The sequence below is a fragment of the Cupressus sempervirens genome, chromosome 6 (genome assembly GCF_028749045.1).
Source record: "Cupressus sempervirens isolate cs-2001-9-10 chromosome 6, ASM2874904v1, whole genome shotgun sequence".
Taxonomy (NCBI): Eukaryota; Viridiplantae; Streptophyta; class Pinopsida; order Cupressales; family Cupressaceae; genus Cupressus; species Cupressus sempervirens.
The window spans coordinates 709,982,277-710,005,610 of record NC_143123.1 but is presented as its reverse complement, the minus strand read 5'-3'; the positions used below and the strand labels follow the sequence as shown (position 1 = coordinate 710,005,610).

At 32.0% G+C, this 23,334-nt stretch overlaps 1 pseudogene across 1 annotated transcript; it reads left to right on the top strand.

Moving 5' to 3' along the window:
* The first annotated feature begins 14,588 nt into the window (after window positions 1-14,588).
* LOC149554256 (G-type lectin S-receptor-like serine/threonine-protein kinase At2g19130 pseudogene) lies at window positions 14,589-17,302 on the top strand (annotated as a pseudogene). The gene has a single exon (XR_016353239.1). The product of XR_016353239.1 is annotated as a G-type lectin S-receptor-like serine/threonine-protein kinase At2g19130 pseudogene (transcript).
* Window positions 17,303-23,334: the final 6,032 nt, after the last annotated feature.

Below are 23,334 nucleotides of genomic sequence, written 5' to 3'. Positions count from 1 at the left end.
TCATAGTCTATTCCTTCTTGCTATGAGTAACATTTACATACCAATCTTGCTTTGTTCCTTACAAATTTTCCTTTTTTATTCATCTTGTTCCTAAAGACCTATTTAATTCCTATCACATTCTTTTCTACTAGTCTGGGGACCAATTCCCATGTCTCATTCTTCACTATCTGATCTAATTACTCTTCATAGCTTGCTTCCAATAGTCATCTTTACATGCTTCATCTGCATTCTTTGGTTCAAATTGATATATCAAACATAGTTCTTCATTGATTCTACTTCTTGTCATTACACCTTTATCTCTTCTTCTGATGATTTGCTTGAGTGGATGATTCTTTGTCATATTCTTACCTGAAGTAGGAGTTTTTCTCTCAACTCTTAGCTTTGTGGAAGGTTTTGAGATTTGTTCCTACCTTAGCTCTCCTTCATTCTACAAATCATTTTTTGTCTCAAATAATAGCTCACCATTCCTTGCTTTAGTAACAACATTCTCATCATCTGAATTGTAATCAACTACTCTGTCTTGTATCCTAAATTTCTCATCAACTCTTACATTTGCACTTTCCATAGTAGTCTTAGTTCTCAGATTAATACATTTATAAGCCTTTTGTTTCAATGAATAACCAAGAAACATACCTTCATCACTTCTATCATCAAACTTACCAATATAATCACCTCTTTTGATATAACACTTACTACCAAAAATTCTGAAATACTTAACTGTAGGTGAGTGACCAAACCATAGTTCATAAGGGGTTTTGTTTGTGTCTTTCTTGACTTGCACTCTATTCATAGTATAGACTGCTATATTAATAGCTTCTCTCCAAAACATCTTGGATACATCATTCTTAGCTAACATGGCTCTTGCTACTTCTATTATTGACCTATTTCTTCTCTCTACTATGCCATTTTGTTTAGGGGTTCTCAGAGCTGATAATTTTCTTTTGATTCCATTAGCTTCACAAAAGATGTTAAACTTATTTGAAGTAAAATCTCCTAAGTATCTAATCTTAAACATTTAATCTTCATGCTTGATTCATTCTCAACTCTATTCTTGATTATCTTGAACTTATCAAATGCCTCAAATTTTTCTTTAAGAAATGCAACCCACATCATTCTAGAAAAGTCACCAACTAAAATAATGAAGTACCTTTCACCATAGAATCCTTTAGCCTTTGTAGGACTGTTGAGATCTGTATGTACTGTGAGGCCTTGCCTCGACCCATCATAGCATAGTGATACATTATTATTTTTTTTCTCATGACTCGATATGTCAAGACACTATCGAATACTTTGAACATATTATATTATTTCATGTTGTATGATGTTTACTTTCAGATATTTGAGTTCGTCATATAAGGCTTTTTGAACATGTATGTTGATGAAGTAAGTAAATGCAAAATTAACACTTTGAGTATGCAATTTTGATGATTGAGAATATTTGTAGAACGAGAGAAGCCCCGATTAATTGAAAGATATATGTTTTAATTTATGTGATTTCCCTGACACGTATATACATATGTGCATGTGATTTTATGGAGCTACTGATGTGTGCAATGAGTGTGCAAGATATTTTAGCCGAGAAACTCAATGGAGAAATGGAACTGAACCCTATGTGCCATTTGTGAAAACCCCGTTGTTCGTATCTTAAGTGTATTATGAGATGTATGAATGTATCATTTTGTAATTTAGTAAATGTTAACGTTCGTAATAGTATTTTTATAGTGTTTCTTGACACTCGTGAATTGTTTATGCATTTTAGCGTGCTAGTTAGGGTTAATTGTGTAACCTACGGACCTAAGTCAGACTAAGTTAGTGCCCTTTTTTCTAATCTATTTTTAATTGAGTTTAGTTACCCCTTATTCGGATTAGTGTTTAAGCTGCTTTTGGAGTTGTTAGATAGTCCTAAAAATTCCAAGAATTTGTTTGGTCCCAAATCAATCCCTAAGGCCTTAAATCATGAAATCTTAATACCCAAGGGGTATGGGTATGGGTTGGGGGCATTTTACACCCCCCTAGCCCCTTCTGTTGACTTTTATGGTCACTCAAAAAGTCCATTTTTGCTTTAGTGCGAAAATAGAATGATTTCACCATGGTTTGAATGACCCTAACCCCACCTTGAACTTAACCTTAAGTTTAGTGAAGTTAGAAACCTCTAGATCTTTAGGCAAGTGAGGTAGTTGAGTTTTGATCTTATTTAGAGGCTTTTTTGAGGAGGTTTGGGTTGTTCACCCAACCTTTGGTTTTAGAGGGATTTTCAAAATTGAAGGAGAAGGAGAGGAAAGCTAGCTCTTCTCAAACTTGCTCATTGCCATAACCTATTTTCTTGAAGGTAGGAATACTTTACCTCATTTTGGCTTTATGTAGTGCTTCATGTTTTAGTTTATTACTTATGTATGTTTGTATGTGTGTTGAGTATGATGGGAGGGATTGGGAACAATTTTTCTTCAATGTTTTTCCTTTGTGTTGTGTTGAATTTCAAAGTTTTCTTTCATGGGTGATTGGCATTACTCACCCTCGGATAGGGCAGAAGTGGCCATTTTTGGGGAAAGGTCTTCAGTTGGACTCCAATAGTGTAGAGTCCCTTCTCAAGATGAGAAGAGGGATAGAGGGTAGGGTGTTATGGGTCCCTACTTGTCAGCACAAACCACATATGAGTTTTGGCATGTAAGAATGGAAGAACGAAAGTTCTTGAGTTATAGCCCCAATTGGGTACCTATTTTGGTGTTGTGTCTAACATCTCCTATTGGAAAAATCCACCTTCTCTCTAGTTTTGTTTCAATATCGAATCTATTGTGAAAACTCGGTATGGAAATGAATGTCTGATTTTGTTCCTTGTTATGTTTGTTTGTCACCTAGTCAGTTTTCATTCCCTCCACAATCTCATCCATGCATTGCAGAAAATGATATGGATCCCTTGATAAGGGCCATGAAGGAAATTTAAATTGATTGTTGAAATTCAATTATGTTCGGGATTAAAATCCTATGTAGAAATGTAATTTAAACTTTTGTTGTAGTGGCAATGATGTCGGGTTTTCTTCCTGGTTCTTTCCCAGCGGAGCCTTTGAATCAGGTGGTCAATAAAATAATGAATGAGTAATATCATTGTTTCTGAGGTTTTCATACTTACAGTTATATGTATGTGTATCAAAAAAATGAGATGAAATGATGATGTTGAATTATGCCAAAATTCAAATTTTAAATATGTTAAGACAAAAATTATGATATGTTGGGAACTTGATTTTCTTCGTGCTTATAAGAGATAAAATTACTCTTGCATTATTATGATAGCAAACCATTAAATTCTATGTTTTAGGACCTTTAAAAAAAAATACATCACCTTGTTACAAAAATAGATTGCATTGAAATTTTATACTTAGCATAATTGAGGACTTCAAAAAAAAAAAGTTGCCCCCATAGAGTAAAAACTCTCTGGATTTTGTATGGGCAAACAAATTAATTGTCCTCAAGTGACAATAGTGAATATTCTCTAATAATTCTTTAATTTAAACTTAAATAAAAAAATAAAATAAAAAAAGAAATACTTATTAATTCTTTTCTAAATATCCTAAAACCTTACCTAATAAACTTTTACCTTTTATTACCCTCCCCCTTGTCCTAAGTCCCCACCTAACCCCTTTACCCTCATCTCATGTCATGACTCTAGCGCATGGAAGTTGAAGAGCAGATTTTAATCATAACTTTTACTACTCCCTCCATCCTTCTAGGCGCCAACTCTTTTATAGGGGGTATGAGTTATTGGTAACCTAAGTCAGGATGCATTTATTGGGTGACATCACCCTTGTACTCTCCATGGATTTTTGCAGCCTTAGGAAATCATGTGGTTTGGCATGGAAAAAGGGGAAGTTTTGTTTAAATTTGTTAGAAGACTGTTCACGTTTGTTGAGGGGGGGACAAGGCATGTACCATGGTAGGCTTGGGTAGGGCTCAATGATTTTTGAAATAGTGCACTCCATTTTGTTGATATCCTTGGGCTGCACGTGGTTAATGAGGGTATTAACCCATGTTTCCTCCATACTTGCTGCCCACCCTTTTTGGGGATATCCCTGGTCCACGTGCACTTGCTTGGCGCTAGCTTTAGGAAAGTGAGGGGTGGTGGGTAGTGTAGGATAGTTAGTATTTTAGTGTAGTTGTTATTTATTTAAAAGTTTTCTTTTAAGTTAGTTGCAAATTTAAGGTTAGTTTAATTTTATGTTAGTTAAATTTAGTTTAGTATTAGCATTAGTCTTCTTAAGTATTATTAAAGTAGTGATTAGAAAAGGGTTTAATTATTGTCTTTTTTTAAAATTATATTTGTTTTAGTATGTTTTAAATTAAATAATTTATGGAATGGTTAGTTAAATTTTGTTATTAGTGTTAGGATGTTAAGTTATTAGTATTAATTAGTATTAGTTGAAAGTGTTTAGATTATAGGATTAATTTAGAAATTAGTTCTAATTTAGTAAAAATTTTAGCAATATATTTAAAGGTGTTAGTAAACTTCATGTGAGCTATTATCTTGTCTTAATATGTTAGTATATGATAGACTAATAGATAATGTTAATTTGTTTTGTTTAGTTAAATTTAAGTTCAATTTATATTGTTGTTCAAATAATTTCAATATATTGTTGTAATCTTAATATAATAACAAATCAAATGTTGATACCAATTTAATAACGAGAATTTAACTTTTATTATGTATTCCTTCTCATGATTATAAAATTAAGATGAAATGTAGTAAACCTATTCGTGCACTTGTGAATCAAACTCTTAAACCTTAGTGAACCTAATTATCATTACTTAAAATTTTTTTTTGTGTGTTTTTGCCCTCGCATTTTGGGCATGACATGTACAATCTCCAATTTTGTTGTAGTAGTAAACTTCTTGCTGGGAAAAAATGTTCTTTTATGCTTTTCCAAAACACACTCCTTGCAAATTTTGTTAGTAGGCTTTAAAATCTTAGGCAAATCTCTAATTGCAAACATACTACTAGTCTTCACAATACTGTCAAATTTTGTATGAAAAAATCTCTTATGCCATAACCTACTATCATCCACCTTTATAACCAAACATGTCATTTCAGTAGGATTCAATTGAAATACATTACCTCTAGATCTAGTTCCTCTTCCAATTACCTTTCCATCTTTGTCTCTAATCATGCATATCTTTTCTGTGAACTGCAATTGATAACCTTTATCTACTAGTTGTCCAAAACTCAAAAGATTGTGTTTCAAACCATCAACAAAATATACATCCTCAGTGTTAGTTTTACCGTCAAGAGTTATAGACCCAATACCTTTAACATGACATGCTACATTTTTTCAAACTTTGACAATGCCTCCATCATGACTTTTGAAGTTAACAAACTTGTTCATATCACCAGTATGATGTGAACAACCACTATCAATTATCCAATCAGATTTCTTTTTAACTTGTGACACCAAAGCTATTTTCTCTAGACTTTCTTCTTCTATTTCTACAAATCCTATTTCATCATCACTAGCACTTACTCCTTGTTCATCAAAATCAGCTTCTTCATTTGTATACAGACACTCTTTATCTTTTTTAGGTTTGAAATCTCCTTTATACTTTTTCTCTCTTTTAGAAAACTTAGATGAATAATGACCAAATTCATTGCAAGCCCATCATTTAAAGATTTTCTTACCATCATTTTCTCTTCTTACTAGAAAGGCTACTCCTTCAATCTTTTTGTCCTCATTAGATTTGCTGCTGCTAGCAAAGTCTTCTCTAGCACTTGTGCTCCTTGATAAACTACGTTGAATATTTAAGGCACAGAAAGCCATTTTTGTTTTGGTCAATTCTTCAGATTGTCCAAGTTCATTCTCAATTGCTTCAAGTCTTCTAAGCAATGTCTCCTTTGTGAAATATTTGGTACAAGATATCAACAACTTTATCATTTGAACTGCCAGTGATCTCCCAAAGTTGTTAAACTTTATCTTTAAGGAACCGATGCTCTGATACAAATTGTTAGAAACAACAGTCCACCAAGATAACTGAGAGGGGGGGGGGTGTGAATCAATTATCCAATAATTAAAATATATGTTAACCTTAAACAATCTTATCCATTTAACCAAAGTAAATAATAACCATAACAAGATGGACATAGACAATTACACCAGATATGTTAACTACAGAAACCCTTGATCAGAGGGAAAACCCCAGTGGGAATGATGCTCACAAGATGATGTACTAATATAAATATTCCTTGTTAGAGGATGGACCCTGTTAAGAGTCTATTACAATATTTAGTACATATGAGTCCCTATTAGGAGACTTTGAATCCCTATTAGGAGATTCCAACCCTGTTAGGAGTTGTAGAAGATAGAAGGACCCACTGTCCAAATAGCTTCTGGGGCAAGATCACTTAACTCACCATCCAACTGATCTCTCAACTATTTCTTGTAGAATAATCATGTGTATTGTACTATAACTTCTTTCCTCTATTACATCAATGTAACCAATCACTATTAGACCTTTTAGACCAGGTCATGAACCTTGGATCCAAGTATCCAACTTTAGATCACACTGCAATAAAACATTGGCAATGAAGTTTCCTTCACTTTTGCTCAACTCTGCTTAACTTCGCATTTTGCTCTTCAATCATTTGCATTCATTTATACATACATTCATATATATCATCAATAATAAAGGAAAATGTATTTCCTTTATAGTGAGTCCATAAAGTGATTCCCTGAGTTAGCTATTACACCTTCTCAATTAATTATTATAGGACCACATTAAGAACATGTTACACTTGGTGATAACATTGATATTTTTCCTTGCAACTTGAATAAATTTCTATACACATAACATTATGATGAGAAAGCTTAGCAATGCCATCACCAAAATTTCTTCTTTACATCTGTAACTTTGGCTTACCATAATAATAAATCTGCTAAGAGATATAACAAGTTTACTAGAACATGCCTTTGTAAACTCTATCTCAGAACTATCTTCACTGAAACTTGCATAACTTCTTCCAGACTTAATATCTTATGCTTCTAAGGTTATCTTTGTTTACTAGATACATAGTATAATATTCCTTTAACCTTGCTACTAAAAGTACTCAACGATTTGTCCATACCAACTTGATCTTCCCCCTGTTCTTCTATCAGATACCACAGGAAACTACTATGTTGATATCAATGACAAACACTGGCATGAATGTAACATATCATCATGATTGTGATATAATCATGTTTCTACAATATCCCCCCATAGGAATATCATCAATATTCATGCTTCCAACAAATACATTCAACCAATCAGATAAAGGGAAGAGTTAGGTGGCAGTAAGGATCAACCACAACTGTTGATTTTAACCTAGCCCATCTCCATAATGCCTACCAAAAGAGGTAAACCCTAAGGGGAGTATGAATGCAAAGGAAAGGAATGCTAAGATAATAGAGATAATTTCATGGTAGAAATGATGGCTAGGTTATGGAACTACAATGCAAAATCTATCTAAGAAGAACATAGACAAGTAGTGAAAGGATAGAGAAGATAGATCTGATTAGGAGGATCAAGAGATAACTAGTAAAGAGGAGATCTGACATCAAGCAACAAGGTGCTAACCGAAGGATTATGTGTTGAATCATTCTAATGGGTGATATAGAGTAAATCTCTTAATAGAGTAGTCCTAATGGTCTTTTGTAAATCTCCTAAGATAATGCTTACTTAGTTGTGCGTTTAAATCCTTTAATCAAGGTAAGACCTAATAGTCTTGTAAGCCTTTAACAACAAATACCTTTCACAACTTAGATCATAGATTATGATCAAAACTTTGAAGCCATAATAGGCCACACTTTACAACTACAGTAGTGAAGATTTGTGGGTGTCATCCCCACCCCAATTTTACCTTCTCCTTGGAGGGTTTCTGGATAACCAAAATCTTATGTGTTATGTGTTGATTTATTTCATTCTTTAGATGTGATGAATGGTTATATATTTCAGTTTACATGTTAAGTTATGAGATGTATGTATGGTGAAATTTTTTATATTGATCATTACACAACACCCATACCTATCCTCTCCTTGTTTCCTATGGCCAGTCAACCTCTTAATTTGGGGAGAAGTGTCCCATCTTGTTCTGTCCATTATCCTTAATCATCCCATCATACTATCCATTATTTCCATCCTATATAATCCCTTGTTTTGTCTCCCATTTCACCCATTTTAAATAAGCTTGTATATCATGAGATAAGAGTTTCACGAACCCTCATGTATGTAACCTTTTGAATCATGATGATATATATATATATATATATATATATATATATATATATATATATATATATATATATATATATAAAAGAAAAAGAAAAAGATAAAAAAAAAAAAATGCTAAAAAAATTGAAGGAGGTAGAATTGGAAAAACAAGAAAGCTTTTCATATGAAGCAAAGAAATAAATTTGTTTTTATACATGAATTATCATGGTTTAGGGTGGAGATGAACTCATAAATCCAAAGTGATTCTAGTTCAACCAAGGACCTCTTGATAGTACTGATTGCATGATGATGTGTCATATGTTAAGTTGGGGGGAATGATGAGAGCTATTTATCACCTAAATTATCCCATATTTTACCCTTTACATAAGCCTTCATACTCACTTCCATATTTTATTTGCATTCCATTTCATCCCAATTTACTATTTTATGTTGTATGCAATTTAATATATATAAGTAGTATTTAATATAGTTTTGGGATTAAATATGGAAATTATTTATTGATTATTTTTTATAATCAAAATTACTTTATGTCATGGCATATATAGGTTGCAACACTTTGATTTGTGGATGCATATCTTCTTGTAATAGTTTAGAATTTTGCAGAGCTTCTTGTCGCTTGTCAGACAGGGCCTGTCACTTGTCATAACTTCCTGTTCCCTATCTGATGATGCATGCCAAATCTTCCTATCATATTCTAGAAAGAAACTCTTGTATTTGATTGGCTGATTATAAGTTTGCCAACCATTTTAAACCCAAGGTTAATTTTATATTTTGTGGAAATAGAAACCAATGTTCTTCTTATTTGAGCTTGCTATTGTAACTAAATCATTTTAATATAATGACTAAAATGCACATCATAATATTGTTAAGATGACCAAACCAAGCCATCTTATTTTAGCTGGCTATTGTTGTAATATTGAGTTATATATTTTAGCTCTACTATAGCTTTTGGGAGCAAGTCAATATTAAATATTCAAACCTCTCTACATGAATTTCCTATAGCAGAATATTGCATGAAGTCTCTATAATATTTTTGGATTTAAATAATATATAATTTTTCTAATCAAAGAAATGTAGAAGATCATTTATTTTCCTCGCTAGGCATGGTGAGGAGGTATGATCCACTTCTCAGAGTGATTGGTGATTTTTTTTAGATTAGATGTGTGTTTTATTTTCTGTGTGTTATTATTTTAACTTGATTTTGTACATATACATACTATATTAACTTTTATATATTTTACTTTAGGTAATTACAAATAGTTATCAGTAATTTGTGTTTGTTTGAGATTTAAATACAAATTTTAATTTGTGTGGTATGCTATTTAATTTGTGCAATATTGTGAGCTAGATTAAAATTTCATACTTTATGTTTCCTTTTTAAAACAATTCTTCTTTAAAATTTTTAGCTAATCTCATGTCGCCAAGAAATGATTCTTTTCGCCAGTTCTATTTTGGTTTGTTGCAGGTTTTAGCTCAACTCTTGTCACCGGGAAGTGATAGTTCATGTTGCCAGTTTTGTTTGGTTTATTGTAGGTTTCCTTGCATTTTTTCTAGTTGCATCCATCCCAACTTGACATGCTACCTTCATGCCTTGAACATACTACCACCATGCCTTTCATCAGTTTATGACCCTAGATTAACATTTAAATGCAAGATGCATGGGTTCATAATCTTATCAATTATCCTTAATATTTGAACCATAGTTTGTCTCTACAATATCATTGAAATGAACAATGTCCTCCATCAAAGGAATGGAATGTGGCCTTTCTATATGTCCAATAACCACAATATTCTAGGAATTTTGGATGAAGTACACTCTTGCATCATTATAATCAACCATAAAATCCCATCTTTTATGCACAATATTTTAGAAATAGGGAATGAATAGGACAAATCTTTTGATAGGTTTTTTAGATCCTCCACCATGGAAGAAAATCCTTTTCTAGAGGAAAGGATATAGAATGAACTTCTAGTTGTAGTGAAAAGTAACATAAGATAGATCACATGTTATTAGAGCATACTACTTACATTTAGATGAGGCATCCTTGGTGGTACACACTTCTTTCTAATTATAGTGAACCATAGAGTCCCCTCCTAACTCCTCCTATTATAGTGGCTCAAGCATCCATGATTAACAACACATACAACACTACTTCCAATTTTTTTTCCATGGTTGGGTTTGTATGGATGTATTTTTTTTCTAAGAAAGTAAGTAGTGTGGATATTGATTTGATATTTATGAGGGTATAGGTTATTAAAGAAGGAGTCTTATGTAGACTCTCTACAATGTTTGGATATTTGCATATTATTCCTATTGATTTTGGAAGTTTTTTTTGGTTTTAATAAATGTTTGTTTTGTATTGAATCATGACAAGGTTAGTCATGTTCCATGGATATTGTAAATGGATTATACTTTTATGCTGACTTCCTTAATTTCGTCACACTACATTTTGAAACTCTAACCCCCACCTCTGTACAAAGGAAAATATTATTTCCCCCCTATGGAAGAAGTATACAAATCATATCTATAAACACTTAAAATTTTCCTAAACACTATATTAATTTATTTAATATTTCCTATGACATTATAATTAATTAATTATATTTTTCATATTCTTCTACTTATTTAATTATATAAGTTCATTTCCCTAATGTATTCAAATTAATTTAAATACTTCCCTAATGTATTAAATCCATTTAATGCATAAGTGCTCCATAAATCCCCTTTTAAATAAATTCAATTTATTTTATCCCCTCCACTTTATTAAATTCTTTAATCTTATGATTAAGTCAAATCTTATTTAACTTAATCCTAATCCTATCCTAAAACCTAGTCTACACCCATCACTCTCATCCTTCTAAGCCTACCCACTACTTAATCCCACTTATTTACCTTGAACACCTTTTAAAACACCTTTTAGCTCCTAAGTTTTTGCTCACACATGTGTGAGAAGGTCTTGATCCAATAAACCTTCCACTTCATTTATACCTCTTACACCTCTTACACATTTGTCCCCCACTCCTTCCCTCGAGGTTGCTCACACATGTGTGAGCAAACCTTGAGCCTCTCAAACCATAAAGGCTTACGTTGAATTTTGCATGGCTTGTTCTTTAGCCCACATGTCTCCTTGTGGCACCTATGTGGATGCCACATAGATGCCACCTCCCTAAGGCCTCTCTCAAACCTATAACTAGAGTCCTTATCTCAAGCATTTCTTCATCTCCCTCATTTGCATTGTTATCATGCTAGTATAGTTCTAGAGCTTTTAGAGATTTCTTTATGCATTGTTACTAATCATTTGGTAGTCGTTTATTTCTTGCATTGTTTTTCATATTCATTGTAGTATTGCACTCTTAGGTTTGCTTATTACATCCATCTCCATCATCCATTGAGTGCTCTTAAGAATGGTTGTTTCCATAGCCATCTCTTGAAGCATTCTTCATCAGTTAGTTTAGTTGCATGTTCATCATTCCATTTCATCATCAAGGAATTCAATAGTTGTGTTTTTGGAGAGCACATCTACATCCCTCACACTTAAGCACACCAACAAGGCCTCTTATGGGTGCCTTGTTGAGTTGCTTTGAGGTTGTATGAAGACTCTAATTTTTTGGTTGCATAGTTTGTTTTAAAACTCAAGTAGACTTAGTAGTTTATCAATCTTATTTGTATCTTGAATGCACATGCTACTAATGTTTGCTTGTTTATGCTTGCTCCTGATAGGTTAGGTTTTTGCATACACAGTATCAAATAATGAAACATATCCTATGGCATATATCATTAATGGAAATAGTTGCATGGAAGATGTAACATAGATTGTATTGTTGTATCCCTCTCTTTTGAGGCACAACTGGAAACACTCACTTGTTTTTCCAAAGATTCCATTTTATCAACGTAGGGAGGATGTTGGATAAGGTTGTTGAATATGTTTTTGCACCTACCATTGCATTTTCTTGAAAGTTTCTAAGACATTTAGAAAAATCAATGCACTTACAGTGAATTTATTCTACATCTACTAGTAGCATTTTTATGAACATTTCAAAAGCCATTTTCACATAGGCCTAAATGGTTGGGTATCTTGCAATCATGGCGTCGCTACCCATTACATTTTCTTATAAGTTTGTAAAGATTTATCAATAGTTACACCTTTTTTCATATGTATATATGAAGGTTTTTCTATGATTTGGGAATTATAATTATGGGCAATTTAAAGTTGTGTTTGCAGTGCACTCATGCATATATTTATACAATACATTATGAAAAATATTAATTTTTTTGTATTTGGTGGTTGTTGTATTTATAGATATTGGTTTAGCAAAGTTGAATGAAGAGAAGAAAGCATCCTTTGACAAAGCATGGGAAGTGAGAGAAGTAGCAAAAGCTAAAAATAAACAATTTATTAATTATACTATAACATAGTATAGGCCATGTTGGAAGATAATATTTTGGTCATTGATGGCTTGAAGCAAAACCTTTCTCTAAAAAAAGTAATCAATCTAAATTTTGTTTTAGAAAGTACACAAGAAGTAGGAGAAGAAAAAAACAACATTGAACTCTTGGGTAGGATTTTAATGGAAGCCAGTGAACATGGAAGGTGGCCAACAATCCTTTTTAGTTAATGGATGACTCATTTTATTTTAATGTGTTTAATAAATAAGCGAGTTTGTTTCATTTTATTTGTTCAGATTTGAATTTGTCGATTATCTTTAGTTGTCCTTTTAAAACAAAATATTAAATATGAGAGAAAATAATAAGCTATGTTTTTAATATTAGTTTCAAATTGATATAGGTCTTTACATGGGGATGTCGATATATGATCTATTTCTTAGAATTGACTACATAAGCATTATAAGTACATAATACAACATTACCTATACAATTAAAATGTAAACAAAATACATAAAGTCATATTGATGAAATGATTTAATCCTTCCTTTGTGGGGTCCAAATACAACCATTGATGAGTATTGATAGTTTACATTTTAAATGAATAACAAGAGGAAGAAGGTTCCTTTAATGCACAAATTTCATATGTTCTATTCACATTGAATCACAATTTCTCAAATAATTAGTTAACTTTTTCTATTGTTTTTATATCAAATTGACTCTACCAGGAACTTTTTAATCTACAACCCTCATTCTTGTTCTTAAAATTACTTAGTAAAAAAAAGATTTACAAAGGAATTGGAGTAAAATTTTGGTAACTTTCTTATTAAACTATTAACATGAAGGACTATAAGGCTAGGATTAGTACTCCAAATCAACCAATTCACATAGGAAAAAAGAAAAAAAAGAAAAAAATAGGAAAAAAAGAAAAAAAAAAAAATTAAAAAAAAAAACTTTTTCTAGCATAAAAAATGTGAGACTATTCTTTGTTTAGAATTGAAATATGAGGGATCAAATTATTACAAATATTAAACTTCTAACTTTTGGAACAACAAATAAGTTTGAGAAAATGCATTGTAAATATGATGGTTGACAATATTGTTTCTTGCACATAAATTTGAGGTTGCGAAGATTTTTAATCTCAGTTTATATTTTCTATAAAAAGTGCAAAAGAAAGACATTTAAAATAGTTTTAGTATCCAAAGTAAACTATGCAAATGTTCTTGAGCATAATTTTTAATTTCTTTTGGTAAATACATATATAATTTGTTTGTTTAAGTTTGTAATGTTAATTTTGTATTGGTTATTGGAGTGTGAGTAGCATGGAAGTAATGTCAAAAAATTGGTACATGCTCATAGTTACTTGTTTATAGATAGTTTGCATTTTGTTTTTGTTTCTTATCAATTATAACATTTTTTCTTTTATAGATTTGCACAAGTGTTGATCCAATAAGAACAAGAGAATGACAATTTACCATTGTATTATTAGCTCTTGCCTATTCATACATTTGAATATTACGTTTTATTAGAATGACCTAAAAAATACAATCAAGACACAATTATAATTTAATTAATTCAAAATAAATATTTCTATGTAAAAGACTTCTTACTACAATTAGAAATCACTTTTATATAAGAAATTAACTCTATGTAAATAACTTCTTATAATTTAATTAATTCAAAATAAATATTTCTATGTAAATAACTCTTCCTTTGCACTTTCAAATATGAAAAATATCAGCCTACCCCTTTCGAGTCAATCTAAAATTTTAAAATACAATAGTGGGTCAAAACGTTCCAACTACACTAATATAAAATCGAAAATTCGATTAGCCACTTTGCCCTGCATTCTTCATTCATTCGTTGGCCTCTCCTTATTAAACAACAGAAAGATCTAAATATACTTTATTACCTAGTGGCCATTATTTCTGTGATAATTTGGTGAGCAGGTAGGAAAAAAGCAGTCTGGTTTCGTGCACTGAATCCGAAATCTATTAAATATTTCAGTATAATGTACCTGTTGCTCGCATACATATTTCTTCCATTGCATGCTAAGCATCAAATCATAAGCAAAAGAAAATGGATGGTCTGAAACGTTTCATCTTAGCTCTTGCCTTGCTTATGATCCAGAGCAGCTGCAATTTATTTGTTGATGGTGTAGATACCCTCTCCTTGGGGACTTCTGTGAGGGAAAAGCAGACCATCATATCTAAAAATGGCACTTTTGAATTGGGATTTTTTAATCCCAATGGAACAAACAACTGGTATGTTGGCATCTGGTATGCTCAGATCCCTGACAAGACCATCATTTGGGTGGCTAACAGAGAAACTCCCATCAAAAATATGCCCGGCCTTTTCTCTCTGTCTAAAACTGGTTATCTCATTGTCTCTGATTTGCAAGGAGAAGCTATCTGGTCGAGTAATGATACTCAGCGAGCTAAGGCATCCATGGCTACCATACTGAACTCTGGTAATTTTGTTCTTTTAGGAGCCCAAAACACTTCAGAGACTGTGTGGGAAAGTTTTGCATATCCCACAGACCATTTCATGCCCACCATGAAGCTCTGGAAAGGAATGAAAGTGAACTCTTGGAAGAGCTCGGTGGATCCAGCGCCTGGGCCCTTCTTTCTCCAGATGAATCCATCCCCAGGAAAGAAGGATTTTTTGCTGCAGTACAAAAATGGTGTTTCATATTACACCTCGGGGGACTGGACTGGCAAATATTACTCCAGCATGCCGCAAGCAGTATCTGATACTTCATTTAAACAGGAACTGGTAGAGTTTTCTCCTACAAGACTCTACTACGCATATGATCTCACACCCAAAGTTAAAGCGACGACCATGGTGAGGAATGTTCTCAACACTAGGGGCGAGCTAACGGTCTACTTTTTGATTAATAATACCTGGAGCCTGGTTTATTATTCGCCCGTCTCAGATTGCGCCGTGTATGGTCTATGCGGAGCTTACGGAGTCTGCTCAAAGCAAGAAAACATCCAGTCGTGCAGATGTATGGATGGTTTCAAGCCAAGAAATCCTACAATTTGGAATTCTCAGGAATGGTGGTCAAGCGGTTGTGTTCGGCGTAGTCCATCAAACTGCTCCTCCATCAACAGCAATGGCAGTGAGAGTGGAAGTTCCAACACAGAGGGTTTTCTCCAGGTCTCTGATAAATCATTGTCCGATGCAGAAGCTGTTGAATATGCCCAAGAGTCGTTGAGTCTGCAAGGATGCAAAAATGCTTGTCTCAACAATTGCTCCTGCAAAGCCTATGCTTTCACTGGTTCAAATTGTAAATTGTGGTTTGGCGATCTGTTAGGCATGCAGGCTAATTCTAGTTCTTCTGAAGGCCAGCCCTTCTTCATTCGTTTGGCTGCTTCTGATGTCAAACAGTTGTCAGCCCGAGGAGGAAGAAGAAGCAGCAGAGGCAGAGTAGTTGCACTCTACCTTGCAATTCCTCTGGGCGTTTCTCTTTTTAGCGGCCTATTCATTTGTGCATGGTTTATTCATAACAGGCGCAGGAGATTGCTCCAGGAGTACGACACATCAAAGTCCCTCACAACGTTCACCTACAAAGAGCTCAAAATTGCAAGCAACAACTTCAGCCATAAGTTGGGAAAGGGAGCGTTTGGCTCTGTTTTCAAAGCGACTCTGCCAGACAGTACACTCGTAGCCGTGAAGAAACTAGAGGGTTCGCTACAGGCAGAAAAACAGTTGCGTGCGGAGATAAGCACCATTGGAAACATACATCATATGAATCTGGTGAGGCTCCGGGGATTCTGCGTAGAAGGGTCTCATAGAATGCTTGTTTACGAGTACATGAAAAACGGGTCTCTCAACACTTTCTTGTCCCGCAAATCGAAAGAGGAAGACAAGGTGTTGGACTGGAAAACCAGATTTGGGATCGCTTTGGGTACTGCAAGAGGGCTGCTTTATCTCCATGAAGAATGCAGAGATCATATCATTCATTGCGATATAAAACCAGAGAACATTCTCCTAGATGCAGATTTTTCTCCAAAAGTGGCTGATTTTGGGCTGGCAAAGCTTGTTGGCAGAGATTTCAGCAGAGTGTTGACGACAACAAGAGGAACGAGAGGGTATTTGGCTCCCGAGTGGCTATGCGGGTTGCCAATAACAGTGAAGGCGGACGTGTACAGCTTCGGCATGACACTGCTGGAAATAATCTCAGGGCGAAGGAATAGTGACTTGAGTTTGCAGGACTCTCAGCACTACTTTCCAACATGGGCAGCAGCTCAAATTAACAAGGGAAACACAACTGGTATTGTGGATGAAAGGATTGCTGACAAGGCGGATGTTGAAGAGGTGAGAAGAGCAGCTGTGGTGAGCTTTTTGTGCATTCAAATGGATGAGAATGAAAGACCGAGCATGGCTGAAGTTGTGAGGATATTGGAAGGCAAATCACAAGGTGGCGTGGAACAATACGAGAGGTCACTCCAAGCGTTTGTCAACGATCATTGTGATTAGTATAAATCTAGATATTATTATTATTTTCAACGAATAATGTATAATAATAAGACTGTTAGTATTAATATTGGTTAAATATTTTAGATAATAATATTTATTAGTTGAAATATTAGAAGGTTTGTTTTGGTTGTATAAATTGTTGTATTTTGATTGTTTAATAATAAAATTATATTATATGATAATTGCAAATTGTTTGGGGTTTTATTATGTAGTAAAATTTCATGTATAATTTTGTAGAGTTGAACTTGAATGTTATGTAGTATAAAACGAAGATGAATTATAATAAGAAATAGTGATGATACCTACATCAAAATGAAGTTGGTTTCAATTAATTCCAGTGGAATAGGGTCTCAATTCAATAATTTAAATAACATCAACTCTTAAAGACAACAAAAAAAGAATTCTTAAGTAATGATTCAAATAATTAACAAAGTATGTAGAAAAACCTAGCACTTGGACCTCAAAATGGTGTTAGTTTTTACTATCTAAGATTTGAAACTAATTAGTGGAATAGATAAGAAATTAATGACATGCAAAAGAATAAAGTCTTGATTTTATATATATAGACTTTTTTTTTTTTTTTTTTTTTTTTTTGTGTTTGAGAGAATGAAGGCTGCCAAAGAAATAGTTTAAGAGCATATGCAAGATATGCTTTTGTTTAGGTTGAAGAGAAGAAGTGTACAAAGGTGCACTTATCCATTTTGAATATTGAGAAAGTTGCAATTTGTGAACAAAAGGCCATGAGGGGACATAAATAAAGGAAAATGGTAACAATGTAAACCCACAATAAGGTGCAATATAGATTTTTGCATGGACCTTAAATCCTTCTTCCATACCCTAAAGGTCACTTCCATTATATCTATGTTTAGAAATAGTTTTGAATATAGTCCTATAATGTAACTCCAAGTTAGATTTATAGTGGCAATCTACATCACTAACCTTGCCAAAATGAGATGTATAGCTCCATGTTGAAGAAGTAGTAGAATGATTGTTAACATAAATAAATTATATCATGATAATATCAATAATGTTACATAGAGGGATGTTCAAGTGAGAAAATTCAACCTTATATGTATATGTGACCCTTAATGTTATCAAGATGAATTAGTCATAGAAGGCATAATATCATCAATAGTTCTTTTTTTTTTTGTGTGTTAAAGAAATATATTTTGAGAGTTGGGAAACTTTTTTGGAAGGAGTTTAGAGTGTTTCTCAAAATAAAGAGTTCATAAATAGAACTCTTATAAAATTTGATTGAACAATGAACACTAGATTATGTTTTTTAAAGGTTGAATCATTTTTGAAAGTAGAATGATCTAAAGGTCACTCATCAACAAGTCCAAAAGTGGATGATGATAATTTTTTAAAAACAATAGTGAATGGACATCATTTAGAGAATCTTTTGAAATTCCAACATTTATCCTAAAATGACATCCCTTGAATAATTTTTGAATTAGAAATACAAGATGAGAATTGGATTTGACACTTAAATTTTGAACAAGTGAATTTTGAAGCTTTAAGTTTTCTATACAAAAGGATATGTTAAAAGTCTTATCACTCATAGAAAAGACAAATACAACAAATTTGTAAGATGTATCTTGGGAAAGTAGCATAGGTAACCATTCTAAAAATGGTAAATTAAGTAAAGGCACAATTGGAAATTGTTTACTCCAACATGTGCATGGATTAATGGAAACATCATCAATTGATGGTTGTTTTTACTTTCTAAAATTCATTGATAACTATATTAGAATACATGGGTGCATTAATAAAAACTAAGCATTACATGTTTGAGATTTTGTAACAATACATAGATAAATAGTTAAGGAGAAAGTGGATAGTATATCAAAAGTCTAAGCAAACAAGTAAATTTGTTGGACATATCTCAAATGGTACTGAAATGATTTACAAGGATCATGGAATATATAATAAATTTACTTTTAGGTACATATCTTAAAAATAATGGCATGGAAAAGAGAATTAATAAAAGAAGCTATAGACATGGCCAAGAGTATGTTGATGGTTACATTTTTTCTACTAATGAGTATCAAAGAAATACTGTAGCACATGGTACAAGTCTAAATAATTAATAAATATCCAAATGAGAATTGAGATTTCTTTTTGAAGTAATACATGGAGTGGAATAAAACATAAAGTTTAGCTTTTTAGAGTTTTTTATGTATAGCATATACACATGTCCTAGATAACTTTCATGAAATTAGATAAAAGCTAAAAAATAATGTAATTTTGTATGAAATAATGAATAACAAAAATTTAATAAATTTTATTATCCAATAATGATTTATGTTGTGATCTCTGTTCTTCTCTTAGTTCAAAAATTTGATCATCATTCTGCAAGTTATTGTTAGTCCCAATGAAAACTTCAATATTCTCTCTAATAGATTTAGGACCATTAATAATAGTTACTAAAGCTATTTCTTCCATTCCTTCTTCTTTCTAAATCAATTCAAGCTCATCATCATTACTTTCATTCAAGAATCTTTCCATGCTTGTTTTAAGTTCTTCATCATCCTTAGACAATTAATTCTTTTTTAGTTTTCCCTACTCTCTTAGACCATCTAAATGAAAAATGACCAAATTCTTCATATGTCCAACAAACAAAAATTTTCATGCCTTTTGACTCTCTTCTCATAAGCAGAACAATTCCTTCTTCGATCTTCTTGTCTTCTTCACATCTAGATTTGTCTTCATTTGTGCTTCTATTCTTTTGTATGCAACAAAAAGATTGTGGATTTAGAAACTCAATTTTCTATTCTCTACATAATTATGATAACTCCCCAAGGAATTCCATCTTCTAAATATCAAAACAAACTTCAGACTTTCTTTCCTGAAGTGACCAGCCATTGATCTCCCAAAGTTGTTAAGCTTTTTCTTCAAGGACCTCATACTCTGATACCAATTGTTATAAAGTAAAGTCCACCAAGATAATTGGGGGGGGGGGGGGGGGCGGGGGGGGAGGGTGTGTTGAATCAATTACCCAACTATTAAAATAGTTATAAACCTTATTAATCCTTAAACATGTGAACAATATAATCAACAACCATAAAAAGATACTCATACACAATAAATATACTTTTAGGTACATATCTTAAAAAGAATGACATGGAAAAGAAAATTAATAAAAGAAGCCATAGACATGGCCAAGAGTATGTTGATGGTTAAAAAAAATTACAAAGTAGTATCAAAGAAATATTGTAGCACATGGTGCAAGTCTAAATAATTAATAAATATTCAAATGAGAATCAAATTTTTTTTTTGAAGTAATACATGGAGTGGAAGAAAATCTAAAGTTTAGCCTTTTAGAGTTTTTTATGTAGAAAATATACACATGTGCTAGAGAAATTTCATAAAATTAGATAAAAGGGAAAAAAATTGATGTAATTTTGTATGAAATAGTGAAGAATGAAAACTTAATAAATGTTATAATCCAACAACTAGAACATTTTTAATTCAAAAGATGTACAACTCATAGAAGAAGATGCATGAGATGAAAGTACAAAAATAGTGAGTATTGTAGCTCAAGTTTATCATGTGATGTTAGAAAATTATTGAATCCAAGAAGTATCAACTTCTTGGTACCTCCATTCATACATTCTCAATATTTAAGAACTATCAAAAAGTGATAAAATCATCAAATAGGAGGACATGCTCACACTTGCAAATGAAACTTCCTTTAAAGGAATAACCAAAAATACTGGTATAGGGTTTAATGAGAGTTACAACAAAATTTACACTAATTTATGATAAAATAGCTTCAATAGAAATGAAAATCTTCCTATATATGATTCATTAGGAGTAACATAATAATTTATCCTACGCTATATAAAATACCTAAACAATAGGAATAACAATGAGCCAATAGGATTTAACAGGAGTAAATGCAAGAATGACATTCTAGAGGAATTCCTTTAAGTCTCAAAGATTATTCTTCCTCTTGGTCTACTAAGTTGGATCAGACCCTATAAAATACCTCTTAAAATCACCAAAACTAAGCCTTTAATCCCTCTTCTCCTCACAATGAGGCCCTTGTGTCATCTTCCACTAAAGATGTTCCCCCTTATTCCCATGATCCCTTCCCTAAGAACAAGTCACATATTTACACCCATATTATATTGAAAATTATATCAACAATTTGTGTGGTCTCTATTATAGACTAAGAATAATCATTAAGTGGTTGTAGGAATGGATCGACACTACCAAGAAGAAGATTAAAAAGATCGAGGCCCTCATAGAATTCAATGCTAGAGTAGTTGTTTGATCTCAAGATATCTAAGATATAAGAACTTTGGAAGTCATAGATGAGCTCTCTATTATATTGGTTAATTGGTTGTTTATTAAGGAGCGGGTTAGGGAACTCCGCAAGATAATTACTTTGAAAAAAGAAAATAAATAAATATTGTATGATATTTCCAATGTAAAAAAAAAAGGATCAAGCTAACAAAAAGTTGAAGAGATTGTCAATTTCAAAAAGGAGATGTTGATCTAGGACTTTGGGTTCTCTCCAAATTTTACAAGATGAAATTGTACATAGACAATCCAAAAGGAAGAGAAAAAAAAATGACAATGATGAGGGAGATGGAAGATCTTATTACTTTGGCCTTTGTGAAATGAACTTAGAAGAAATGCTCCTTATTGAACACACTAAATAAATAAATTTGAGAGAGGAAGGAGGTAAAGGTCCATTCTCTTTAGTCTTTGGAACTTTGTGTTTTTGGGGTTTTGTGGGTTTTCATCCTATTATTTTCTTTATTGTTTATTTCATTAGGTTATTTGCTAGGATTTTTCCTAGTTGATCTCAATCCTTGTGAACACTCTTTTGATCTATTGCTTCACTTTATGTTATAGTTTAGGCCCCTATTGGACTGAATTAATTAGAAAAATGATCCTATATTATATACATAGATGAATGAACAAATTATATTTTAATTATATACATTTTTGTATTGATAACTTTATATTAAAAATGAATTATTAATTAATTTTTTCATAAATTAATTCAATTAATAATCCAACCACTAGCTTGAAGTTAATTGTCACATTTTCCCTCTAATAAAAAAAGAGACACATATCATCTTGTTCTTACTGATGTAATTGTGGATAAATCACTTGTGATTAGTGTGCAATACTCTAGTTTTAAATTTTCTTCAGCTAAGTTGTGAGAATCATACAAGCAACACTTCTTATATGTACCTTCTACATTGTCATAGTTACCATTAATGATTTATTGTTTATTAATTATAATTTATCTTTTCTAACTTGGTAGAAAATTACACATTTTGTAACAAAAATATGATTTATTTGTGACCTATAGAATTTAAGGTCTACATCAATAATTCTTGATGATTATGTCTTATAAGTAAACCAAATTGCACATTTATTTTGCATTATTGATGTTATGAACATTTAAGCTTTATCATGTTAATATTTTTTTGACTATGCCAAAAGTTTTCTTTGTTGTTATATGTCAATATATATTTTTCTTACAATTAAAAAATTACATATGTATTCAAAGATTGGTATAGTTTAGGAATTTCTTAATAGTAACATCCGTGTAAATTTTAGAAATGAAATTCATATAACATTTATTTCCTCGCATAAATAAATAATGATCTAGTTTCCTTTCTTTGCATCTTTCCTTTACTTTTTCAAGTTTGATTGCAAACATCATATAAATACATGCATATGATGAGGTTTTTTAATGTGTTGAAATATGAGCAATTGATTGTTGTATTTTGAAATATTTAGAGAATGGAAAGCACTACCCATGTGCACTTAAGTCAGTGATTCAAAAATAGATACTAAGTGGATAATTATGCATTTATACAACTAAATTTAGTTTTATCAAGCATGCAAAAGCGTAGAAATGAGATACATAACCGTAAGTTTTATAAATTTAGTATTTTATTTTTCAATTTTATTATTTTTACAATATTTTATTATTTAGTTATTCAATAGTTATTTATAATTCACTATCTTCTAGTTATCCTTTTAGTTGGTGCCATGATATCAAATGTTTCTCCCTCCTCTCATTTTAAGTGATTACACTAAATATAATCATTATAAATTATGCCACTTGGTTTAATTAACATAAGCCATGCTACTTGACTTAAGTACAAGAAGTCATGCCACTACGTACAATTAATGATACATAAACAAAATAATGCGAGGTTGATACCTTAAGAATTTTGCTTTTCAATTTT